We start from the raw sequence: 6,959 nt of genomic DNA, 5'->3' as shown, positions 1-6,959 counted from the left end.
GCAATATACAGTAACTTCAATCTACTAGCTTTTTAATCAATTTTTATTACGAATATTTGTTAAACCAGCCAGAAAAAGGAGTTGAGAAACGCTGTTATAAAGGAAAAGCATTTGAATACGAACAACAATCGGTCAGAGGTAATACACGTAATAAAAGAAGCCGATTCGAATGAGAATAAGAACGGAAATATGTTATTCGCGTATTCCCTTTTTGCTTTGAGTCGTAAGAAACGGAGTACAAGATTTGCTTTTTAATTGATGCTTGCTCTGCGCTCAAGAAAACGTAAAGAGATTCTACAGTCAACCGGAGAAATGTAAAACTTCGAGTGAATTAAATGGTACGATTCGTATTTTTCATCTGTTCGTGGATTTGGTGAATTTTCATGAAAAATATGGCGTTCAAAGCGCTGCGAGAGTACGGAGAAAGATTGAATTGTTTGTTTTGATGGAATTAGTTTGAAATATATGAAAAATTTAAGGGAAATTCAAATGGAGAATTAATTCACTGATAGCATTGCTGCTGTTGAGAAGAAAATGGAAGCTTTTTTACTGTGTTGGAATGTATAATCGAAACAGTACACATGTAAAATGCATCAACAATACCGTTCTGCAGTCATATGAATATGTAAACATTTATTGCGGTTTTTACACCATGAACGCAAATTTAAAAGCTCCACTCCGACGACACTTTCAATTTCTGATAAGTTTATTTGAAAATAAATGCTTATGCGTTTAATATAGGGCAGTTAGGGCAATTCATAATATTGACCAGAAAGTCACGATTTCCTAACAAGTTAGAATTAAAATATCTCCCAAACTAATGATTTCTTCACATAAATAGATTAATACTTTTTTGTAAAGAATATGAAGGAGTATCAGCTGATGCAATAAAATATGTGATTCCATTTAAAAAAACATTAATGACCTTCATATGTCCTTTACACGTCCACCTACAAAAAAAATATACCACCAGCATATGCCCCTCCTCAAAACCATTCAACTTCATCTAAAACTTTGTTTGCTATGAGTATAATAATGACACAAATCTAGATGGCAAAATGTGGTGAGCCACCCTGTATAATAAGAGCTACACTAAATTATACATGATAGTAAAAGATGTACTGTGAAAGGTGAACTGTGTTAACTATCAGAGTAGATCCGTCGCTCTTGTTATACAATTAACTTTTCAATTAAATGCGCAATTATTTCAGTAGAATTACATTTCGTAAAATGGACGAAGTTTCCAAGAAAAATGAAATAAATTACTTAAGAATTGTAGGAGTTCACAATTGAGGTATTAATTAAATTGAGAGCAAATTTAACATGACTGTGATCGATGAAGAAAAGTATCGAGTTATATATCCAGTAAAACATGGCAAAACGCAGTGATTCAAATTACGAGACAAATTTCCGAGGAATAACTGGCTGGAGATGAACGCAACTCATTCTCGAAAGTGCTACGTTTCTCCAGGCTCCTTTCCACTCTCAGCCAGGACACGCAATTTAAAATGCATTTCTGTAATTCAAAACGCAAGAAATCCTTTAGAATTTAAAAAAGGTGGTGTCAGAGAATTGCGAGCGAAGACACGTTTCACTTTGATGCGGAATCCTCCCTTGACGTTTATTCTAACATACTGCGTGTATAAATATTGAAAATTATCGGAGGATTTGTGATATACCTAAAGAAATGGTAAATCTACTGAAAATGTAATAATATATAACTGTATCGTACTCTTTTGCATTTTTTCCCTTTTAGAACTTCAAATTTTTTAAAAGATACTCTAAATTTTGTTGAAATCTTAATTAGTAAGTACAGATGCTTATTGGTGTTTGTTTATATTAAATTCAATTATTTAAAAGCGATGTAAGACTAGATTCATTATAATAATTTTTGATTAACCAATAACATATAAGTCAGAATTTTTGCAAATTGTATGTTTGTAATGGCTGCATTAATTAATACAAATATTTTTAATGAAGAAGGGAATAATTTTCTACAATGTAACTCAGAGAAAAAAAAAACATGTTCGATAAAAAATTTGTAATATTATATAATAATTTTGTATTATTTTATACAAGAAATGTTTAAATATAAGTAGCAAAGATCATAATTATACGAATTCGTGCAACTCTGTAGGAAAATAATGTACATAAATTAACATAAAAAATTTATATAAGAAATATGCAATTGTATAATAATTATATACAGCTTTTAATAAAATATTATAAATGAAAATTAATTTAGGAAATTGTAGAATAATTATGAAAAATTATTACTTCGGTATTCCTTTAAATTTTAAATTTATACCTTAAATTGTTGAAATAACGTAATTAAAAATTTCAATAATGCAATGACAATAATTTTTAAATAATAAAAATGGTAAATATTCTCTCTTATTCTTTGCTTTATTCTTCTTCTTATTCAAGATTCTTCTCTTATTAGTATTTGTCATGGATCTTATTTCTATGAACATAATGAAAATAATAAAATTCCTTCAAAATGAGGATTTTATTGAAGTGGCGTTATTATACAGAAAAGCATAATTTTGTTGTTATTATCTACGAGATTCTCTTTCAGAACTGTAATGGTCCTAATTTACGTTGAAATCATTCTGAGCCATATTTTTATTAATAAAATAAATTTTGTTTCATAATTAATTTTCAAATAACAATGGAATTGTTAAAGGGGCTTGTGCACCAGTACTAAAATAAGAACCGTGTTGATTTTTTTGAATATTTATTAGAAACTGATCTGGAACTTACTTGCTAGCTGACAATAGAAATCGGTAATGATATCTGCAATACACTCTCACTCATATTTAGGTATTTATACCACTGACATTATACAATTTATAGTTTTTCATAATATTGTCATTATTATTGAAAACCAGAGCTATATTGTACCGTAACATATTCGGCAAAATCATTTGAACCTAATTATAAGATGGACTTGCACCACTTTCAAACTTAACACCTTGCCAATCCAGTTGAACACTCAAATTTCCATCACCCAATTATTAGTGATTTTCAATTATTTTCACCATAGATTGCTTGCAGGTAAAAATATCATGTTAAGGTTTATCTACTGTTTTCATGATCTTCACTTTTGTCAAGAATGGACTTTCAAGATAAGCGACGCAAGTGAAAAGATGTTTCATCTTAGACAACCTAAACGCCTTTCACAGACAACACGATTTAAAATTCATTGTGATACATCCAAAAGAACATCATCTATTTCTCAACAAACCAACTTCCATCTCGAAACATAAGTACATCCCGAAATTGCACCATCAGAAAGCTTTGCAAAATTTATTCCGACGTATGCACACCACGCATTCACATACGTCTGCTGAAAAAATGTTGCACTTTGTTGACCGTCGGAGACGAACGAAGAGAAGAATCGGATCAAAAACTAAGGAGCAGCAATAGTCGACGCAGGATGGAGAAGGGCAAAACACAAAAAAAGCGGGAAAAAAGAAAAACGCCGGGGGAAAGGAACGTAGTGGCACCAGGGAGACGCATAATGGCGAAGGACTCAAACGAGGAGACAAGTGTCGTGCGACAAAGGACCCACCGACAGGGGTTGCGCACGACTCATTTTCGGAAGTGGTTCATTTTTTATTATTTACAACCTCCTGTGCTTGGACCAGCTTCCACCCCCATGTAATGTGACCGAAGAAAGAAAGAAGAAGGGTGTGCAGGAAGTTGGAGAAGATAAGAGTCGGAGAATGTGAAAAAGGACGAAGGAAATAGGGGAGTCGATCAAGTACAAATGAGACATTTTGTGCGATACTAAAACACGTGAATTGAGACTATTTAGTACAGGAAGTCCTCGCATATAAGCTTGAAAGCATCAAAGCTTTCGAGTTCTACTTTAAAGTATATAAGTTTCAACATTTTTAAGCATTTAAGTTTAGAAATTTTGAAATAGTACAGTTTTGAAGCTTCGAATATTGAGTACCCGATAGTTTGTGGGAGTTTGAAAGCTTAGGGACTTGGGAGCTTGAAGAGAAGGAAGCTTGGTAATTTAGATGCTTGCAAATTTGGAAACTAGATATTCGCAAAGTTGGGAACTTGGAAGTTCGGAAACTTTAAAGCTTTGGAGCTTGAGAGCAACGGAACTTTGAAGCTTCGGAGTCTGAAAGCTAGGGAAGTTCGAAAATTTACACACTAGGAGCTTTGGAACTTGGTAGAAAAACTTGGGGAAGTTATAATTTGAAAACTTCACGAATTTGAAAAAAATAAAAGTTAAGACAACTTTTAAGTTTTATAATCTGAAAATGTTGAAAATTGGAAACATAGGAAGCTAAGGGCTTGAAAGTTTAGGAATTTGTATGCTTCAAAAGTAGAGAGATTTGAGATTCGTGAAATTAGAAATTTGAGAGTTTTGAAAGTTAAAATTTAGAAATTCCTAATTTTTAAAATTTGAGAACTTTGAAACTTTGGAAGCTTGAAAAGTTTGAATTTTAAAGTTCCGAAATTTAAAATTGAGACTTTTGGAGGTTTAAAGCTTGAAAGGATTATTACAATTCTGCACATTTGTTTTACGAATTTCAATATTTGCATGTTGAGGTAACTTTGGCTTTCTATCCCAGTAAATATGTCCATTGCACACTCCGTAATTAATACCATCTCTTTCAAAAATAAAATTTGCATCTGTTATTTCGATTATATGTTCAGTTATTAACGAAGACCGCGTTTATGCTATAACCTTTCTCTTTGAGCTCCATACGATAATTAATTAAATACTCGTAATTATATTGTGATTATCGTTTCAAAAATGAAAATAAATTAATGGTGACGAATTGATTTTAACATTTTTTAGAGTATTGTTTGTATGAAAAATATATAATTGCTTAAATGTCTGTAGTGTGCTAATCACCTATACATTACTTATTTGTCCGTGATAATTAATTTGCTTAATGTTTAAGTTGTTACCATGTAAATTTACTAATTTATTAAGAATTTTCGTGAATTAGTTTTGTTACGTGCGGGAAGCGCGCGTATAAAGCCTCGAAGGTTTGTTTGCCCTAACAAAATTAATTGTTAATGGGACTTAATGTTTTTGTGGATCTGGAGACACGCTAGCCCCATACGGGCCCTTTTACAAGACCGCAATGTTTAGAGGAAATGACGGAGGCAATTAAAGAAATGTAATTCAAACTAATTAAAATATTCAAAAGATTATATTTTATAAAATATGAAGCGATTAGAATGGTAGCGTATATAATATAATGTGAATTACAATGAACTGAACAGAAATATTGTAAATATCCGAGACGTGCAATTCGAAGATTTGAAGGAGAAGCAATTACTCAAATACAAAACAAAATTATAATCCAGTGAGGAAAATCCCAAAGTTAAATAATTAACTACTGGATTTACTTGCCGAAAAATTCATAGAATAGCTGGAAGAATAAAGGAAACAACTCACCGAAATATCTGTACTTGTATGAATTTAGAATAAATCAACCCCTTGTAAAATGTGAAATACCAACTGCGTCTGGTTCCTGGAGGAAAAACACACACACATGTAAGGACCCAACCAATGAGAATTTTGAAACTGACCAATTGCTGAATTCAAATAAACTATAAAATAAAATTGTACTTTAAAATTAAAAAGAACAAAATTGAATATAATTGAATGGAAAAATAGAATAATTAATTGAATTGAAAATTTATCGTGATTATATAACGCGAAAGTTTTACGTGAAGATAGAGTCTTTGTCTGAATTTTGCACTTTAACAAATTCAAGAACAAACTCGTCTCTAAACCACTTCACGGACCCTCAACACGCACCTCGCGATTATACACCGAAGAGTGTCGCAACTTGCATCTCTCGGAGAAGACCAGAGTGGGCCTAGTCCGAAATTGTTTATGTTGCATTGATATGCGCCTAACGAATTTGGCTGCGAGGCCAATGCGTAAGAGACCGTGATTCGTTAATTAGGTGGTGATGGTGGGTGCATGTGTGTCCTCCCTTGTCCAGCTCTTATCTCTCTCTCTCTTCCTATATAGTTCTTTTCCTTTACTCTTGAGCTATGGGCTCTTGATTAACTATTAAATTATTTTTACATGCATAACCAATACAGTATAAAATATTAATCTGCACACATTATAAAAATTTAGAATGGAACATTATCTATTTCGTTTTACAATTATTAAAGTTAAATTGCGCTCGGTACTGTAACTATTGTAGGACTGATTGACGTATGCGTATTTATAGTAACGGTATAATGAAATACTATGGGCAATTTATATAATATTGTAATGTTACAAAGACAATTTCTATTACAATTCTATATTGCGTTGCGGGCCCTTGAGGAACATTCCAGAACGCTTGGCGTTATCGGACCACACGAGTGTGACTTCCGTTTATATTTGGCGGTTCGGAGAAGTAAAATGATCTAAGATTTTGGCCGTGGGACCACGCTGATTTCAAGGAAGGAATGTGTTATATTAACAATCTTAGTTTAGTCGCCAGAAGATAGTCTATCTAATAACATAAACGACCGTTACTGCGTTCGATCAGGGTGTTCCCAGAATGCAATACGCATTATCGATACATATCCGGTCGGTGAGAATTACAAAGGAAATATTGAAAAATATTCCTGTTCGGAACGTAACAGCATACCTACATTCGCTGTACTTATTATATTCCTTGATAATTACTTGATACAAAAATATGTCTTGTAAATACAAACATGTTATTGCAAGTAAATTAGGAAATTTGAGAATTTTTTATTGTTTTGACATTGTGGGAAAATATAAGTTTATTTTCAATAAAGTACAATATAAATACATCCCTGTTTTATCGGACAACCAAAAACATGAACGATTAGTAATTTACTCTTCTGTTATTGTATTATTGTACTATTTGTGATGCTTCAATTTTTCATTAAGAAATTCAAAACTTAGTATGTATCTCTTTTGTAATTATATGTATACGATTTTGTTT

Source organism: Megachile rotundata, chromosome 7 (genome assembly GCF_050947335.1).
Source record: "Megachile rotundata isolate GNS110a chromosome 7, iyMegRotu1, whole genome shotgun sequence".
Lineage (NCBI taxonomy): Eukaryota > Metazoa > Arthropoda > Insecta > Hymenoptera > Megachilidae > Megachile > Megachile rotundata.
The sequence above is the reverse complement of the archived record's forward strand: the minus strand, read 5'-3'. Positions refer to the sequence as shown.